This window comes from Leucoraja erinacea, chromosome 5 (assembly GCF_028641065.1).
Source record: "Leucoraja erinacea ecotype New England chromosome 5, Leri_hhj_1, whole genome shotgun sequence".
Lineage (NCBI taxonomy): Eukaryota > Metazoa > Chordata > Chondrichthyes > Rajiformes > Rajidae > Leucoraja > Leucoraja erinaceus.
The window spans coordinates 53,134,224-53,153,124 of record NC_073381.1 but is presented as its reverse complement, the minus strand read 5'-3'; the positions used below and the strand labels follow the sequence as shown (position 1 = coordinate 53,153,124).

Below are 18,901 nucleotides of genomic sequence, written 5' to 3'. Positions count from 1 at the left end.
GCCTGCACATATTACCCATCCTTCATTGTCCTCAAGGTAATGGTGGTAGTGAATCATCTTCCCAAAACCCTGGTGAAGGTATTCTCAATGTTGTTGGATATGGAATTCAGTATTTATTGAATATCAACATTGGGGACTTACCAATTATCATTCTAATGACCATCAAGTGTCAATGGTTTTAAACTCCCTCTTGTTGGAGATCATCATTGCCTAGCATGTCCATGGAGTGGAGGTTACTTGCCACTTACCAACCTATTTTTTAAGTCAAGTCAAGTGTTTTTTAATGTTGTCTTGGTCTTCCTGTATGTTGGAGCTGTACTCAGCATGCCCTTTTTCACTGACATTCAAGTCAGGGCATTATTTTAGAAAGGATATACCAGCCAGAGGGTTACGGATTGTAGCATCTATTTGTGCTGCTGTTCATGGTCCACAATTTGGGCTGCCAGACAATGATCCAAGCATAAGATAGGCACAAAATGCTCAGTGTACAGAAATACAATGGGTCAGGCAACATCTCTGAAGAAAATTGATAAGTGGCGTTTCGGGTTGGAACCCATTTCAGACCAGACCCGAAAAGTCACCTATTCACTTTGAAAGATATCCTCAGTGCAAAAGCAGGACTTTCTCCACATGGCAGTGCAATGGTCACTTATACCAATGCCATCATTGATGGATGCAACTGCAGCAAAGATATTGGTGAAGGGAAAGTATATCTCTTATGTTGGTTCACTCGCTATTTTCCAGAGTCCGTTCCTGGCATCTAGACTCTTCAGGATTGGGACAACTTTGCATCAGTGTTATTAGGCCCCAATTATAGGCATTTAAGTCACTTTCCAGAATACATTGTCTCCTTTGCTGCTTGCAGCATTTCTTCCAACTGTGTTCAACATGGAGCAGCACTGATATGTTGGCAAAAGATGGTAATCATTAGTTTTCCTAACCCTTATTAGCGCTGAGCTAAGACCTCAATGGGTCCAGAGGTAATGTTGAGTACTTCCATATGATGGGTCAAACCCTTTTGTTGGGCTGAAATGTACCCTGGAATTATCTTGGCGAACTCTGGCAAAGTATGATTCTATGAATAGAATTCAGGTTGATTATTATTGATGACCATTACCATTCTGGTCCTTTTCAAACAACCATCAATAATAATAATGTCAGAAGTATTATGTAAGATTACATATACATCAAGGAAAGGCAGAAGAACAGAATTGTTATGGTCGGCAAAATTACTTCAGTTATCTTTCTACACATTTAGGGCTGTCTATTACTGTATGAATTAAATTATTAAATTAACAAGTAGTTTTCATTAGCCAATGTAATTGCACCAATTTACCTGACATTAAACCCAGCCTCTTCAGAAATGAGGACCAGAGGGAAAATTGAAGCTTCTCTTCTTTCCACCTAGTGCAATTACAAGCAGGTGTTGCAAGGATTAGGTTAACCACCAGTTTCTTCCCTATTCTCTCATGCCAGTAATCCAGGATATTTATATTGTGCACTCATCCAAACCCCACATTCTCTTTTAATAGGCAGTCTCAAGCAATGCTTCGTGTGGGGTTTGGTTTGGCAGCATTAACAGTTAAAATCATATTCCCAAGAGATTCTACAATACAAACAGCTTTCTAAAGATGCAGATCCTGTTCCATAATTTCCTACTTGTGCTAATCGAAAAGTGAAAAGACAAAGGAACAAGAAATTAAAAAAAGAATGCTGCTTTGTTTTACCCTCTCAGCCCACCATCTTTCTCAAAATGAGTGGATAATGTGTCACTAATTGACCTATTAGCCACTCAGTTTCTTCATCCCCACTCGACTCCAGCTGATTAACAAAGCAAACTATTAGGACAACTCATTCACAAGGATAAAGATATCCAATGGTTTCACCACCAACAGTTTCAAATATTTACAGGAAAAATATAAACATACAAGCTGAAAACAAAGACGACTGTCAAAGTTGTCACTTTTACTTTCCAGAGTCTATACGGTAGAGTGGTCTAACACCAAACTCAAAAATGGACAAGCTGCAAAATACAATGACCATCTCGTCATTCAAAGCTGGCCATTTCAATGAATTAAATGTATTTCAGTGCTACAAGAGAGGATTAAAAGAATAATTCAATATTTGAATGTACAACACTAAACAGTGTTTTATGCTTTATTAAGAAGACATGCACCGTATCAACCAGAACAGTATTTCCCAGGAGGCAATTAAATGTAATAATGCTGCTGCGTTTCTCAGCTGCAAAGAATGAAAGCAGGCCAACTACATTGCCTGACTACACTGGTTTGAAGGGTCTTAACCCAAAAAAACACCTATTCCTTTTCCCCAGAGATGCTGCCTGTCCCGCTCAGTTATTCCAGCTTATTGTGTCTATCTTCGGTTTAAACCAGCATCTGCAGTTCATTCCTACAAAGCCACATCATTCATGCTCTTTAATAAATAACTCAAGACTGACCACGGCTTTCACATCAGATTTCTCCCTCTCCATTCTCAATTCTATGAAAAGCACAAGTTGGTAGATGTGTGCATTACATCTATATTTTAACAATTTCACAGAATAGCCATACTGCAGGCTACATAAAAAGGTTAACGCATAGATGCACGTGTATAGGTGTGAAGCTCCACCCTGGTTCAAATTTGTTTTAAAAACCCTACTAGGAATGATAAAAGCCACAATGTGCATATAGCTGCAAACTTGTGGCTTTTAAAAATGAAGTTTACAAAAGTGCAGTTAGATAAATAGAAACACATCAGTTATTGTCCATTTAATTTATGTGTAAAGGCAGCTTAATGCTGAAAACAGAAAATGTTTCCCTTATCAGTTGCACAAATTCATTGCATATTAGGGTAATGAAACACTTTATGTTTCCTGTTTGAAATTGCTTCAGGCGGGACACTTTTGCCCATAGTAACACAGGTTTACCAATCCTCCCAGTACAATGTTCGAAAACTGTCAAAATATAATTGCTGCTCCTTAACGCAGTAGCATGCAAACTTCTCCCACACAAGATGTGCTGTTACAACACAAACAGGTTCTGTGAATTCTATTAATGCAAATCCCTTTCTTAAAAAATACTGCTAACAATACAGGGCTCGAAATTCACTGTTGCCCGGGTGCCAATGACCACTCAAACTGCCGCCGGGCAACCTAAACGGCGAGTCATTTTGCCCGGCTTGGCAACTTGGTTTATACCCAAGACACACAAAAACTGGAGTAACTCTGCGGGTCCGGCAGCATCTCTGGAGAAAAGGAACGTGACGTTTTGTGTCGGCGACGGTTGTGGGAAAGATGCTAAGTGTGGCGTGATGGAGGGTCGGAGCTAAAGACGGGCAGCAGCTGCGACGGCTCCATCTCCTCCTCTCGCACCCCACCCGGCGTTTTAGCGGCAGCTGCTGCCACTCCGCCACGGCTCTTTCAAAACAGACCCTTGGAGGAGGGAGGTGTCGGTCAGAGGCGGAAGGAAGTAGAGTGGGGGGATGGGGGGGGGGGAGGGGGTGATTGGAGGAGGGAGACGAACCAAAACACTCTCGGCAGACCTGCACCGCAGCCAGGATCGATCCCGGTCTCCGGTGCTACAATCGCTGGACCATCCCCGTCCCTACTCGAGAGCCTCCACACGCCCGAGTAGTCGGGAGCCCCCAGCCAGCGCAAAACCCAGCTCAGCCTGTCCCGCCAGGTTAACCAGCAGCCATGTGTGGATTGAGACAGCTCTCTCTCAATTACAGAATTCATTTCAATGGCAAATCAATGCTGTTAATATGGAGTATCAGTACTGTAGTTATTTAATGAGCAACATTCACAACTATACGTTGGATTTATCCAGGTTTTACTTCTACAGTCAGTCATATACATCACAAATTTGGTCGGGATATTTCAGTTGAAATTTTAACGTTAATTCTGAAGTGGGACTGATGGAAAAAGCGTTTATCAACAATTTTTTTTAAATGGTGCTTACAAACTGGGTATCTTCGTCGCCAGATACAACTAATCTGAATGTCTGGCAATGTGGCGTCTTGACACCTTTAAATATATTACCAAACATTTGCTGCATTTATGTCCTTTGGCTACCTCTTGGTAGTTAGTGTAATGTCAAATGGGTATACAGTACAATACCATTTATTGTCATTCATTTGTGCCTCAGTGAGGCTCAAACAAAATTCCGTTTTGTCAGCTATTATCATAAAATGCCTTTAGAAAATTCCTTGCAACCTGTACATTGTGTTGCGGATTAATTATGTGGGAAGCGAGAGTGTTTCTGTACCAATAGCAATATGGTATAGCCATGTCATGATAATGTTCGGTCCTTCACAGAAAACATGCTTGTAGTGTGCATGGTTAAGCATATATGTTATCAAGGTCCAGGATTTATTGACACAGGTTGATCATACGCTGAATAATCCAACCACATTTTTGTTTGGAAGTGGAAAGAAATAATAAAAAATGCATTAATTGCAATGTGTAAAAAGAGTTGAGATACCGTATTATAATTTTGCTGCATGTCATTGTGGTATATATCATGTCTATATGTGAATATGTTAGTTTGTGACTTTATTTGAAGCAGAAATAATATGTGAATGCATAATTCCGACTGGTAAATGCGCACTTCGTCCGAGCACGCGTCATGCAAGCCATCTTAAATGACCACCTAAAATGTCATTGGCAACATAAAAAGCTGCCAAGGTTGCCCGGCTGGCAACAGGGAAAAAAAGTTAAGCCAGAGCCCTGCAATACCGCTGAAATTAGTCTTCCCAAGGTCAAATCCTTAACTTGAACATTTAGCATTAGTTTTCTTGTTGACACTGTTAAATTGGAGCCCATTGATAATTTAAAAATGTATTCAGAATAAGTCAAAACAATAAAGCTCAATATAATCAATATAATCAGTTACTTTAAATGTTTTTGGTATTTAACTGTGAAGTAATATTTATTACATACACTTTTAAACCTATTATTTCTCACACAAGTCAATTTATAAACCAGATTAACAAGTTGATGGCTTATAAAATATCCAATTCAGTGCATTGGCATTATTTAACAAGATTCATAACCATTATTCCAAACCTAACGCTCGCCACAGTAACAAATTTATCAAAACTAAACAGCAACAGCAAAAACATTTGTACACATCAACAAGAATCATTTTCTGTACTAGCACCAGTTTGTCAGGCTCTTCTAAAATAAAGACAAAGTACTGTCTACATAATACAAAAATTATAGTGAGATGCCAGTTCTCATTCATTGTTTATGTAGTACGATACTTAAGTTTAAGTGGGCAGCTTTTGAGATGGTGAACTCACTGCTTGTCGATGTATTTTTGAAGTTGTGATTAGCAAGATAAATAAAGGCAAATAAGATGGTGTATTTGGATTTTCAGAAGGTCTTCGATAATGTTTATTTTACAAAATTAGAGCACGTTAAACTAGGGTTTGAACATGAGTATACATAATTGAGTTGGGTGGCTCCATCCAACTCGTGTGTTGCCACAAGTATCAGTTCCAATGCCCCTGCTGTTCACAATCTGAAATCGATGATTTAGAATGAATCACACAGAATACATCCATGCTTGTAGATGATACAGAACTTAATGGTCGGACAGGCAAATAGGAGGAAACATAGTCTTTAGGAAGAAATAGGCAAGTTACATGAATGGACATGACAAATGTAATATCACTTTTTATTTTTCTGTCCTGATTGAAACAATGTTTTTTGAAACATGAGCATCCAAATTATGCTTGGGCAGTCACCAATGTACATTAACAGGGATAGTGAGTAATTAAGAGGGCTAACATTATTTGGCCTGTATTGCAAGAGGATTTGAGTATGGGGTAGAAATATGTGGCTCTAATTATAGACTGTATCTGGAAGTGTACAAGTTTACTCTCCCTACCCAAGGAAGGATACACATGATTGATTCCAGAGGCCATTATTTGCTTCCCTCAGCTGAAGTCTCCACGCTGCAGACTGACATCAAGAGGTCCAACTGTTCTGAGTCCTAGTGCTCATCCCTCTAACACAGGGAACATCAGTGGTTGTTCCACTGGGTCTTCCCCCTCCCCCTCAAACCATATGATCCCAGCTCTTCCCCATCCACACTATAGTCCTCATACCCCCTCCCTCCCTGACCACCCACCACATCACCTTGGCCTCAGTCCATTCATCTGCCTTCCTCTGGCCCCAACCCCCATCCTTGCCGTGTACCCCACAGACGAGCACCAGGCCACTATCTCTAACACTATCACTGACATCATCACTTCCTGCCCTCCCATGTCTCCAAGCTCATCGTTCCCCAGCCCCGCACAGCCCGATTTTACCTTCTCCCCAAAATCCACAAACCTGACTGTCCTGGCAGACCCATTGCTTCTGCTTGTTCATGTACTACTGAACTTATATCCACATACCTCGACTCCATCCTATCCCCCATGGTTAAATCCCTCCCTACCCATGTCCAAGACACACTCTTCGCCTACTCCATGACTTCCGTTTTCCAGGCCGCCATTCCCTCATCTTCACCATGGATGTCCAGTCACTCTACACCTCCATCCCCCACCAGGAGAGTCTTACATCGTGGAGCTGGCGGCGGCCTCCAACCGGAACCAATCTGAGGGCTCCAGTCGCGGTGCCTGCGGACTCACCATCGCGGAGCTGGCCGACTTCGGAACGGGGAGAGCTGTGGTGGCGCGATGCTGCAACCCGACTTCGGAACTTCGGAGGCTCCGGCCGCAGGCCCAGTGGACAGGAACATCGGGAGCTAGCAGGACCCTGGTGGGAGACCGCATTTCGGAGCCCCCGCAACGGCAACTTCTCCCGCTGGAATCGCGGGGTTCAAATGATTCGGAGCGGGTCCTAAAATTGCCCGGCACGGCTTAAACGGCCACGGGATTTACCATCGCCCGCCGGGGACTTTTACATCGTGACCCCAAGTCGCCGCGACGCTGCAGTTGGACTGCTGGACCGCGAGAGAAAAGCAAAGGGAAGAGATAAGACTTTTGCCTTCCATCACAGTGAGGTGGTGTTGGAGATTCACTGTGATGGATGTCTGCGTAAATTGTGTTAGGTGTGCGTCTTGGTTTTTTTTTTGTAATGCCATGACTGTGGGAATGAAATTTTGTTTAAACCTTGTCTGTTTGAATGACAATAAAAGGCATTCTATTCTATTCCATGCCCTCTGTTTCTTCCTCGACCGCAGAACCAACCAACCCCCATCTGATACTCTCCTCCGCCTAGCGAAATTAACAGTTGCTCGGGTGCTAATGGCAACCTAAAATCCCGCCAGGCAAGCTAAAAGCCATGCCAGTTTGCCCGGCTTGGCAAGCACCCGGGACACCTATTGTTCAACTCTGAGCGGGGCCCCCCTCTCTATCTCTCTCTGTCATTCTCCGTCTCCGCCTGCCACCCGTGTCTCCGCTTGCTCCTCATCCACCTGGACATGCGCACAACCACGGCCAGCGCATCATCGGCCGTGGTTGTGCACATGTGCCGCCCTGAACATGCGCAGTGCTGCGGCAACTGGTCGGCGCCGGGCACTTTCCCCCTCCCTTTGCATTGTGGGAGTTCTGGCCGCCAGTGCTGTCCAGGCGCCGCCTCGCCCCGACCGCTGAAAACCAACACAGAATCACTCCCTGGAGCTGGAGTAACTCCCTGGAGTATCTCTTGCTTCTTGGTTTCCTGGTCCTCCAAAAATATTCCAAATGGAATTTAAACCGGAGTGGACCCTTCATGACCAAACTCCAAAAAATAACAGCCTATTGCACTTTATCTGTTTATTTATTGTGTTTATATATGGCCTATGGTATTTGGACACACTGAACTTTTATCTCCTGTTCTGTATTATGTTTACATATTCTGTTGTGCTGCAGCAAGCAAGAATTTCATTGTCCTATCTGGGACACATGACAATAAAACTCTTGACTCTTGACTTGGACTTAAGCAAAAAAGGATTCTTGGGAAAAAAGAGCTACCTGCAATTTAGTTGCGTATGGTTGGGTAACTATGGTAGGGTGAAGACTATTCCATGCTTTAATTGTGCGGGGGAAGTCCATGGAGCAGCCAGCATCTATGAATAGAAGAAATTGGGTGACGTTTCAGGTAGACCCTTCTTTAGATTTCCTCTGGTTTTAGTGGTTTTAGTTTAATTTAATGATACAGCGTGGAAACAGACCCTTCGGCCCACGTCGACCACTGATCACCCGTACACTAGTTCTTTCCCACACATTAGCGATGCAAGTCAAGAGTGTTTTATTCTCTCACATCCCAGTTAGAACAATGAAATCCTTACTTGCAGCAGCACAACAGAATATGTAAACATAGTACTCTGTAAACAATGTTATAAACGACAAAACAAAACAGTGCATATTCATATATGAATATATGAAGAGTGTGTGTGATATATATATATATATACACACACACACACAATTTCCTGGGATTAATAAAGTTCTATTGTATAGTATCGTGTGTATAGGAAGGAAGGAACTGCAGATGCTGGTTTAAACTGAAGATAGGCACAAAAAGCTGGAGTAACTCAACAGGTCAGACAGAATCTCTGGACAAAAGGAAAATATTACATTTTGGTTTGGGTCTGAAAAAGGTTCCTGCACACCTTTGGAATGAGGAAGGAAACAAGAGTACCCAGGTTTTTTTAGTAACCAAAGTTATCAACGTATACATTTTTGAGTGTTGGAAAACAAAGTATAGTGGCACAGCTGGTGGGCTTGCTACCTCATATGCCAGAGATCTGTGTTCGATCCTGTCCTCGGGCACTGTGTGTTGAATTTGCAAATTCTCCCTGCAAGTGTGTGGGTTTCCTCCCACATCCCAAAGACGCATTGGCTTTGTAGGTTAACTTGTCCCTGTAAAATTGCCCCTAATGTGTAGGGGTTGGGTGAGAAAGGTGGGATAATAGAACTTGTGAATGGGTAGACAAAAATGCTGGAGAAACTCAGCGGGTGAGGCAGCATCTATGGAGCGAAGGAAATAGGCGACATTTCGGGTCGAGACCCTTCGTCAGACTGATGTGAGGGTGGGGTGGGGGAAGAAGAAAGAGGCGGAGACAGAGGCAGAGAAAGAAAGAGACGGAGACTGAGGGAGAGCTGGGAAGAGGAGGAGAAAGCAGGGACTACCTGAAATTGGAGGTCAATGTGCATACCGCTGGGGTGTAAACTGCCCAAGCGAAATATGAGGTGCTGCACCTCCAATTTACGGTGGGCCTCACTCTGGCCATGGAGGAGGCCCAGGACAGAAAGGTCGGATTTAGAATGGGTGGGGGAATTGAAGTGCTGAGCCACCGGGAGGTCAGGTTGGTTATTGCGAACCGAGTGGAGGTGTTGGGCTAAGCAATTGCCAAGCCTACACTTGGTCTCACCAATGTAGAGCAGCTGACACCTCGTGCAGCTGATGCAATAGATGAGGTTGGAGGAGGTGCATGTGAACCTCTGCCGTACCTCTCTTTGTAGGGTATGTCGAACAATCTTTGTTCGCGGCATACCATGGCCCTATCTCCAAACTCTACTTCCACTAAATAGACAACTGCATTGGTGCTACCTCCTGCACCCATACACAACTCACGGACTTCATTCATTTCATCACTAACTTCCATCCTGCATTCAAATGCACCTGGACCATTTCAGCCATTTCCCTACCATTTCTAGACCTCACTATCTCCATCGCAGGGGATAGACTATGAACATTGACCTCTAATTTCAGGTAGTCCTGGCTTTCACCTCCCCTTCCCAGCACTCCCTCAGCCCACTGTCTCCGCCTCTTCCTTTCTTCTTCCCGCTCCCACCCCCCACATCAGTCTGAAGAAGGGTCTCAACCCGAAACGTTGCCCATTTCCTTCGCTCCATAGATGCTGCCTCACCCACTGAGTTTCTCCAGCATTTTTGTCTACCGTTGAGATTCTTGCCATGTCTTTCAGAAATAACACAAGTATAAGGAAGTGACAATGCAAGAAAGAGAAGTCACTCCAGCCAAAGCCTTCCTACGTGTGGACAACAGCATCATCTTCTACCTGGACTCACTGCCCATCCAATGATAACTGTTTGTTTAGTGTAAAGACACAGCATGGAAGCAGGTTCTTCAGGACATCGTCCATACCAACCATCACTCACCTGTTTATACTAGTTCTATGATTTCCCACTTTCTCATCCACTAGTAGGGAATACTCAAGGTTAGAAAATGGGAAATACCTCAGAAGACACCTGCGACAGTTGTACTAATAGGTTTATTGGTTGAAAGCACATTAACTGTAGCCAACTAAATTGATATGTTTTGCTCAAACTGCAGCAATTTACATTGACAGCTGCAGAGAAATACACACCCTTGCTTTACTACCTCTGCCAACAAACAAAGCGCTAGCCAGCTAAGAAGCACCTTTAGGACAAAGGAGTCCTATTTTGGGCCTCTGCACAGAAGCTACAATTCTTCTACTCAGCAGCTACCCAGCCCACTTAAAAGTAAAGATAAACCAGCATTATTTTTGGAGATCAATTGGAGGGATGCGCTGGCATTGGAGAGGGTCTAACAGAGGTTACGAGAATGATCCCAGGGATGATTGTGTTAACCTACGACAAGTGTTTGATGGCATTGGGCCTGTACTCGCTAGAGTTTATAAGGGGGCGATGTTATTGAAACCTAGCAAATAATGATATGCCAAGAGTGGACTTTAAAACGATGCTTCTAGAAATGGGAGAGGCTAGAACCAGAAGGAACAACCTCAGAATAAAAGGACATACCTTTAGAATGGTGATGAGGAACGTCTTTAGTTAGCGGGCGGTAAATCTGTGAAATTCATTGCTGCAGATAGCTCTGGAGACTGACATTTTTAAAATGGAGATTGATATGTTCTTGATTAGTAAGGGCATCAAAGGTTACAGGGAGAAGGCAGGAGAATGCAGTTGGGAGGGAAAGATCAATCAGCCCCGATTGAATGGCAGATTAAACGAAGTGGCAAATGGCCAAACCCTGCTCCTATGTCTTACGGTAATTCTTTGTACCATTCATCTGTGCACATTCCTTGGACACTGCAGCAAAGTCACCATAAAGACAATTATATAACATACATTTATACCTATTTGCACTATTAATCAGGGCTCTCACAACTTTTTTTCTCTGTTTCCAGCTGGGCAACCTAGGCAGCTTTTTAGGTTGTCAAATGACAGTTTAGGTGGTCATTTAAGACAGCTTGCATGACGCGTGAGATAATGTGCTTGGACGAAGTGCGTAGTTACCAATCGGAATTATGCTCAATGAAGCATTCACATATTTGTTTCAAATAAAGTCAAACTAAACATAGTCACCAATCAAGACAAAATATACCACAATGTCATGCAGCTAAATTACAATACAGTATCTCAACTCTTTTTACATGTTGCAATGAATGCAATTTCTGTTACTTCTTTCTACTTCCAAACTTATTGGCTTATGATCAACCTCGGTGAGACCAAGCAGACTAGCCGATCGCTTCGCACAACACCTCCACTCAGTTCGCAATAACCAACTTGATCTCCCGGCAGCTCAGCACTTCAACTCCCCCTCCCATTCCAAATCTGTCCTTTCTGTCCTGGGCCTCCTCCATGGCCAGATTGAGGCTCACCGCAAATTGGAAGAACAGTACCTCATATTTCACTTGGGTAGTTTACACCCCAGCATAATGAACATTGGCTTCTTCAATTTCAGGTAGTCCTTGCTTGCTCCCTCCTTCCCCTCCCATTCCCAGCTATCCCACAGCCTACTGCCTCCGCCTCTTCCTTTCTTTTTCCGCCCCCACCCCCGGACATCAGTCCTAAAAAGGGTCTCATCCGAAATGTCGTCTATTCCTTCGCTCCACAGATGTTGCCTCACCCGCTGATTTTCTCCAGCTTTTTTGTCTACCACCCATTCACACAAGTTCTGTTATCCCACTCTCCTCACCCGCTCCCTACTCATTAGGGGCAATTTTACAGACAAGTTAACCTACAAAGTTAATCCCAATGCGTTTTTGGGTTGTGGGAGGAAACCCACACGCTTACAGGGAGAATGTGCAAATTGAACACAGACAGTGCCGGACGACAAGATCGAACACAGATCTCGGACGTGTGAGGCAGCAAGTCTACCAGCTGTGCCACTATATTTTTGTTTTCCAACACACACAAAATTATACTTTGATAACTTGGGTTACTAAAAAAAAGATTTTATCCATTTTCAGTCTTAAATCTCTAAATGACGCTATCTATAATTAGATTTTCCATCGCACAAAAATTAAGTGCATTAATAGAAAAGTAATATCAAAATTTTAAAGAGACAAGTGATACAAAACAACCACGCGACGCAGCCCAGGAGTCACGGAACAGAAACACTCTGGAGACTGCGAACAATCTGAAGATGTACACATGCTTCCAAATACATAACGAAAACAAACGCATTGAAAACATTGTAATGCGTGTAATAATTATCGCAGTTAATCCTTACCCATCTGCTAAAGTGGGCTTGAAACAAAACGTTTGCTTACACGAACGATAAGCTTCTGAAAAAAATGCGCGAACTGCTGCACAATATCGACCACGAGAACTGCAAAATGATGAGCTTTAAAAAATGTAATATTTCACAAAACCCGTCACAATAACAAAAACTTTCTCTGCAAAATGTTTCTGCAAGTCGCTCGAGCCTGGAAGTGGGCGAGGCAACGACAGACGCGGCACTTTGAAACCCAACAGATTGTCATGCAGCTGCTGCACCACCTCCAGCCAACAACACCGTTACACTGCAAGAAGCGAAATGACACAAAACAAGGAGAAATTGATCTTGAGGCTGCTTTTCTCCCTTAGCCCAAATTAGACGAGATGACCCCCCCCCCCCCCCTCCCCCTTTATCGGGGCGAGAACAGTTTTCCACTCTTCAATGTTTGGCAATTCAACGCACGGAATCACAGATCTTTCAACTGGGGGTGGGGATACAGGAAGGAGAAAATAATCACAATCCAGTCTACACCGAGGCTAAATCTTTGGAAAGATTTTTTTTAAAGAAAAATCACCGATCTCAACGCAAAATGGCGCCGCGGCTCTTGGGACGGATCCCCAGCGGGTGGCGAGACCCCCGGCACGCTGGCTCTCGTCTCGGGGCTCTCTCTGCTGTCCTTACCTACTCGGCGCTGCCGTGCCCCGGGCACCCACCCCTCTCTCTGCTGGTGGTGCTGGTGGTGCCGCTGCTGTTGCCGCTGCCCGCGGTGATGGGTGGAGAGCACTGGAGCCGCCGGTAAACACCGCCCCCCCGCCCAGCGCCGCGCTTGAAATTTCCCTCGCGCTGAACTGATGCCCAAAGATCTTTGGTTTCCACGGAGCGGGGGTGGGGGTGGGGGCGGGGCTAGAAATATTAGCATGTCATTCCGTCATCACGCGCAGTCCCGCCTCCCGGTGATTGACAGGCCCCGCCCCAATAGGTTGACAGATGGTTGTCATGTCCCTCCTCCAATCGACGATCATGCCACGCCCCCAGATGATTATGTCCTGCCTTCCATTGGCCCGCCTCCGGTTGATTGATAGACCTCACATCCAATGGATAGAATGGTCCCGCCTCCACTCCAATAGCGTGTCCCGCCTCCGATTGATTGACTGATGCGCATCCAATGAGAGGACACGTCCCGATATCCGCCCTCATTCATATCTACATCCCCCCTCCCCCTTTCTTCAAAGCATCTTCCTTCTGCCCTGTCGCACCATGTCATTTGCTAGATGGCTGAATGCCCCTTGGCAAAAGCTACATCGTCCCATGGCTCCTGGCCCGATGATTATTGGCTCCCTTCCATCTGCCATCATAGTCTGTTGTATGGCTCCAACGCCATCATAAAATTTGCCGATGATACAACGGTGGTAGGACTGATCAGGGACAACAACGAATCAGCCTATAGGGAGGAGGTCCAGAACCTGGCAGCCTGGTGTACCAATAATAACCTCGTCCTCAACTCAAAGAAGACGAAGGAAATCATCGTTGACTTCAGGAAGACCAGAGGTGGCAGACATACCCCCATCCACATAAACGGGACTAAGGTGGAGCACGTCTCCAACTACAAATTCCTCAGGGTACACATCTCAGAGGATCTGTCCTGGTCCCTCAATACCACCAAACTGATCAAAAAGGCGCAGCAGCGCCTTTACTTTCTGAGGAGGCTTAAGAAAGTTCACTTGTCTCCTCAGATCCTGTCCAACTTCTACCGCTGTACCATCGAAAGCATCCTGACCACCTGCTTCACGGTATGGTACAGCAGCTGCACCACAGCTGACAGGAAGGAACTGCAACGGGTGGTGAAAACCGCTCAGCACATCATCGGTGCCCCGCTCCCTGCCATGGCTGCCCTTCACCGCACACGGTGTCTGAGACGGGCAGGGAAAATCATCAAGGACCCCTCTCACCCTAACCATGGACTATTTGCCCTCCTCCCATCAGGGAGGCGGTACAGGAACCTCAGGTCTCGCACAAGCAGGCTGAGGAACAGCTTTTTCAATAACACCATTACACTGCTGAACTCACAGTCCCGTCGCTAGCTATCTTTTATACTCTCCCATTTGTATACATTTATTTGCCTATGTACCAGTTTAATTCATCCACAGTGCACACATTGTTTAACCAGTATTTTTATTTCTACTGGACATCTGGTAAGATGGCGGCGCGACCGGAGCTCGCAGCGACCTCTCCCAGTGAAAGTTCAGTGTATTCGTGGATTTTTGGAGCGAGTGGTGTGTACGAAGAGTGTGCGTCGGAGGAGTGTGTGTACGTGCGTAAGTACGAGCGGCAGGTTCTTTTAAAAATCGGCAGCAAGGCTTCTTGTTGCGACCTTACCTTACGGAGCGTCCTGGTGGAGCTGAGACTTCTGCGTCGCGTAGGCCCACGGAGGTGCGCAGGCCCACGGAGGCGCGCAGGCCCATGGAGAGCCGCTGCACCCGCACCTGGAACAACGCTGGTGGGGAAACATCGCAAGCGGTGTAGTAGAGGGCAGAAGCGGGGGAAACGCGCAGGAGCCTACGCTAGGCTAAACACGAACCCTCACAAACCGGCAGTGCCTACAGTCATGCTGGCAAATGTCCGCTCCCTCGACAACAAGATGGACTACCTCAGAACGTGGAGAGCCTCCCAACGAAGCGTGAAGATCTGCTGTGTTTACATCCTAACGGAGACCTGGCTGAATCAGAACATCACAGACGCTGCGAAAAGTTGGAGGGACTTATGCTATACAGAGCTGATAGAGTAGCTTCGCTAGCTGGCAAGGCAAGGGGAGGGGGGCTGGCTGTGTATGTGAACAGATCATGGTGCCGGGATGCTGTGGTGATTTCCACTTACTGCTCACCCCACGTGGAGCTAATGACTGTGAAATGCCGACCCTTCTACTTACCCAGGGAACTAACAGCTGTCTTAATAACGGCTGTCTATGTACCGCCGAGCGCGGACGTGAAGGATGCTATGACAGTGCTCTACAACAACATCAGTGAGCAGCAGAGGGAACATCCAGATGCTTTCTTCATGGCAGCTGGGGATTTCAACCAGGCAAGGCTTACATCTGTTCTGCCTAAATTCTACCAGCATGTGAACATTGCAACCAGGGGGAAGAACAAACTAGATCTGGTGTACACCAACATTAAAGATGTATATAAAGCAGCCCCCCTCCCCCATATTGGCAACTCTGACCACTTAGCGGTCATGCTCACACCTGCATACAGACCCAGGGTGAAACAGGACAGGCCAACGGTCAAAGAAGTCAGAACATGGCCACAGGGAGCTACGGCAGCACTACAAGACTGTTTTGAAACCACACAGTGGGCCATTTTCAGAGAGGCAGCAACAGATGACAGTGGCATCAACCTCCAAGAATATACAGAATCCGTCATCGCATACATCAATAAATGTATCGAGGATGTAACGGTGGTAAAAACCATCAGGAGGCGTGCCAATCAGAAACCTTGGCTAACTGGGGAAGTGTGTTCCCTACTGAGAATCCGGAATGCAGCATTCAAATCTGGGGACAACGCAGCATACAAACTGGCAAGGGGTAACCTATCCCGGGGGATCAGGGAAGCGAAGAGGCTGTACGGACAAAAACTCAATAGCCACTTCGCAAATGACAAAGACACACGTCGCTTGTGGCAGGGATTTCATACCATCACTGACTACAAGCCCCCCCCCCCCCCGCTGCGGATATGCCAAAACAACCCCTCCCTACCAGATGAACTGAACGAGTTCTACGCATGGTTTGAGGTTAAAAACAGCACCCAGACACGTGCACTACTGCCATCTCCCAGTGACCAGTCGCTCAGGCTGTCCGCAGCCGGAGTTAAAAAGGCCTTTGCCAGCGTCAATCCACGCAAAGCTGCAGGGCCGGACAACATTCCTGGATGCGTTCTAAGAGACTGTGCAGAGCAACTGAAAGATGTCTTCACAGACATTTTTAACATCTCACTCAGCCAGGCAGTAGTGCCCAACTGTCTTAAGAGTGCCACCATCGTCCCTGTCCCGAAGAAACCAAACCCAGCCTGCCATAATGGCTTTCGACCAGTGGCCCTAACACCCATTGTAATGAAGTGTTTTGAGCGACTAGTTATGCAGCACATCAAAAATAGTCTACCTGCCGAACTAGACCCACTGCAGTTCGCCTAGAGAGCCAACCGATCCACAGAGGATGCAGTCTCAACAACACTGAACCTCATATTGTCACATCTCGATCGGAAAAATACCTATGCCAGGATCCTCTTCATAGACTTCAGCTCTGCTTTCAATACAATCATTCCGCAGCAGCTGGTGGAGAAGTTGGAGCTATTGGGGGTTGATGCTGGCACATGCAACTGGGTCCTGAACTTTCTGTCGCAACGGCAGCAGACAGTCAGGGTGGGCAGTAGGACATCAAAAACCATAGCCGTGAGCACTGGCTCACCCCAAGGCTGTGTCCTAAGCCCCCTTCTGTTTAGTCTGCTGACACACGACTGTACTGCCAGACTCAATAACAACTTCATCAACAAGTTCGCTGATGACACAACAGTGGTGGGTCTCATCAGTGACAACGATGAATCGGCGTACAGGATGGAGGTGGAGCTGCTCACAGGTTGGTGCAAATCCCACAACCTCATTCTTAACGTGGGAAACACTAAGGAGATGGTGGTTGACTTCAGGAGGGCGGGGAAACAACACCATACACCTCTGCACATCGACGGAGCTGATGTGGAAAGGGTCAGTAGCATGAAGTTCCTAGGAATACATCTGTCTGATGACCTGACGTCCACGGCCAACACCACAGCTCTGGTCAAGAGAGCCCAGCAGCGACTTCACCCTCTCCGAAGACTACGTAAAGCAGGCCTCCCCACTACACACCTACGGACTTTTTATAGGGGGACTGTCGAGAGCACATTGACCTACGGCATCACTTCCTGGTTCGGGAGCTGCAAGGCGTACGAACGGCACCAACTAGACAGGATAGTGAAGACCGCCAGCAGGATTATTGGTGCTCCACTCCCCTTCCTGCTGGACATATACAGGAAGAGATGTATCAGCAGAGCCATCTCCATCATCAAAGACCCTTACCACCCATCGCATGACATTTTCTCCATCCTGCCATCTGGGAAGAGGTACAGGAGCATTAGCTGCAAAACCAGCAGGATGCTCCTCAGCTTCTTCCCACAGGCTATAAGACTGCTAAATGGACTTTGCCCCCTGCCAAGTATCGCGCACAAACCCCCACACTGCAGCAGAGCCACTGTTGTGCCGCTGCCGGTCGGAACGCCTGTTGAATGTTTAGTAGAGTGTTAAATTTGTGACATTTTTATTTTTTTTTTTTATTTCTATTTATTTTTCATGCACACTGAATGGACACTGGTTGAGCAACGTTTTTTTGTTTCCTCTGGGTATGCGAATACTCAGGAAATGACAATAAAGATATACAATACAATACAATACAATACAATACAATACAATACTATCTTGCACTATGACCAGACGCTAAACTGCATTTTGTTGTACCTGTACTCGTATTTGTGCAATGACATTAAAGTTGAATTGAATTGAATTGAATTGAAGGGTCTTGCCCCGAAACGTCACCTATTCCTTCACTCCATTGATGCTGCCTCACCCGCTGAGTTTCTGCAGCATTTCTCTATACCTTTTATAGTCTGTTGTCAACTTTGCACCTTCTGATTGGCCCGTGTCCCTGTCAATTGAAGAAAAACTTGTTTTTGCTACACATGGTAGGCCGCAGAGCGACTAGAGATGCGATCCGGAAAATAATTGCATCTCCGACAAGGTATGAAACTGAAAAAAATGACCCCTGACCCGCACATAACCGGAGAACATTTACACAGACTTTTAACACGCAATTTAAAAAAATTAAAAAGACAAAAATACAGACAGACTGTTGGGGGGGGTGCTGCCAATTGTGTGGCGCACCTGGTGGATTGTGAAACTGTAACAGGCCAGACATTGAAGAGTATATGTCAATACACCAGGATGACATTAAAGAGAACAGTTTGTTGGGAGTCTGTAACCTGAAAGATTATTATTGTGGTTAGAGATCCAAAACCATGATATCTAAGAATTAAAGCAATTTATTTAAACATTATAACGCCACAATTAAATTAGCTATTTAATCCCATTGCATTTTCACCCCAGTTACAGCTGATCGTTTCTCATTATCTCGATGCTCAATTTATTTTAAGATGTTTAGTTGTTTTATTACTTCTCACTATCGTAACATTTCTTCTTGATTTTTCCCCCCAAAAACATTATCTTTAGAGTGGTTGGCTCCTTACCAATTTTGTTTACCAACGAGGAGAATTTAACCTGCAGAATAATCTGTACATAAAATGTTGTATTTACAAAAGAAAATCTTGTTTAACAACAGGCAATAAAGGGATATCGGATAATTAAAATTGTACTGGGTACATCTAT

The 18,901-nt window shown here is 45.4% G+C and overlaps 1 protein-coding gene across 13 annotated transcripts in view; it reads right to left on the bottom strand.

Moving 5' to 3' along the window:
• Positions 1-13,316, bottom strand: part of LOC129697259 (protein 4.1-like) — a 114,098-nt gene extending 100,782 nt beyond the window's left edge. For 4 of the 13 annotated variants that reach the window (XM_055635616.1, XM_055635619.1, XM_055635623.1 and 1 more), the window contains exon 1: positions 13,121-13,312. The gene's annotated coding sequence lies outside the window, so the exon portion shown is untranslated. The other 9 variants (XM_055635620.1, XM_055635627.1, XM_055635626.1 and 6 more) reach the window with 6 other exon arrangements.
• Positions 13,317-18,901: the final 5,585 nt, after the last annotated feature.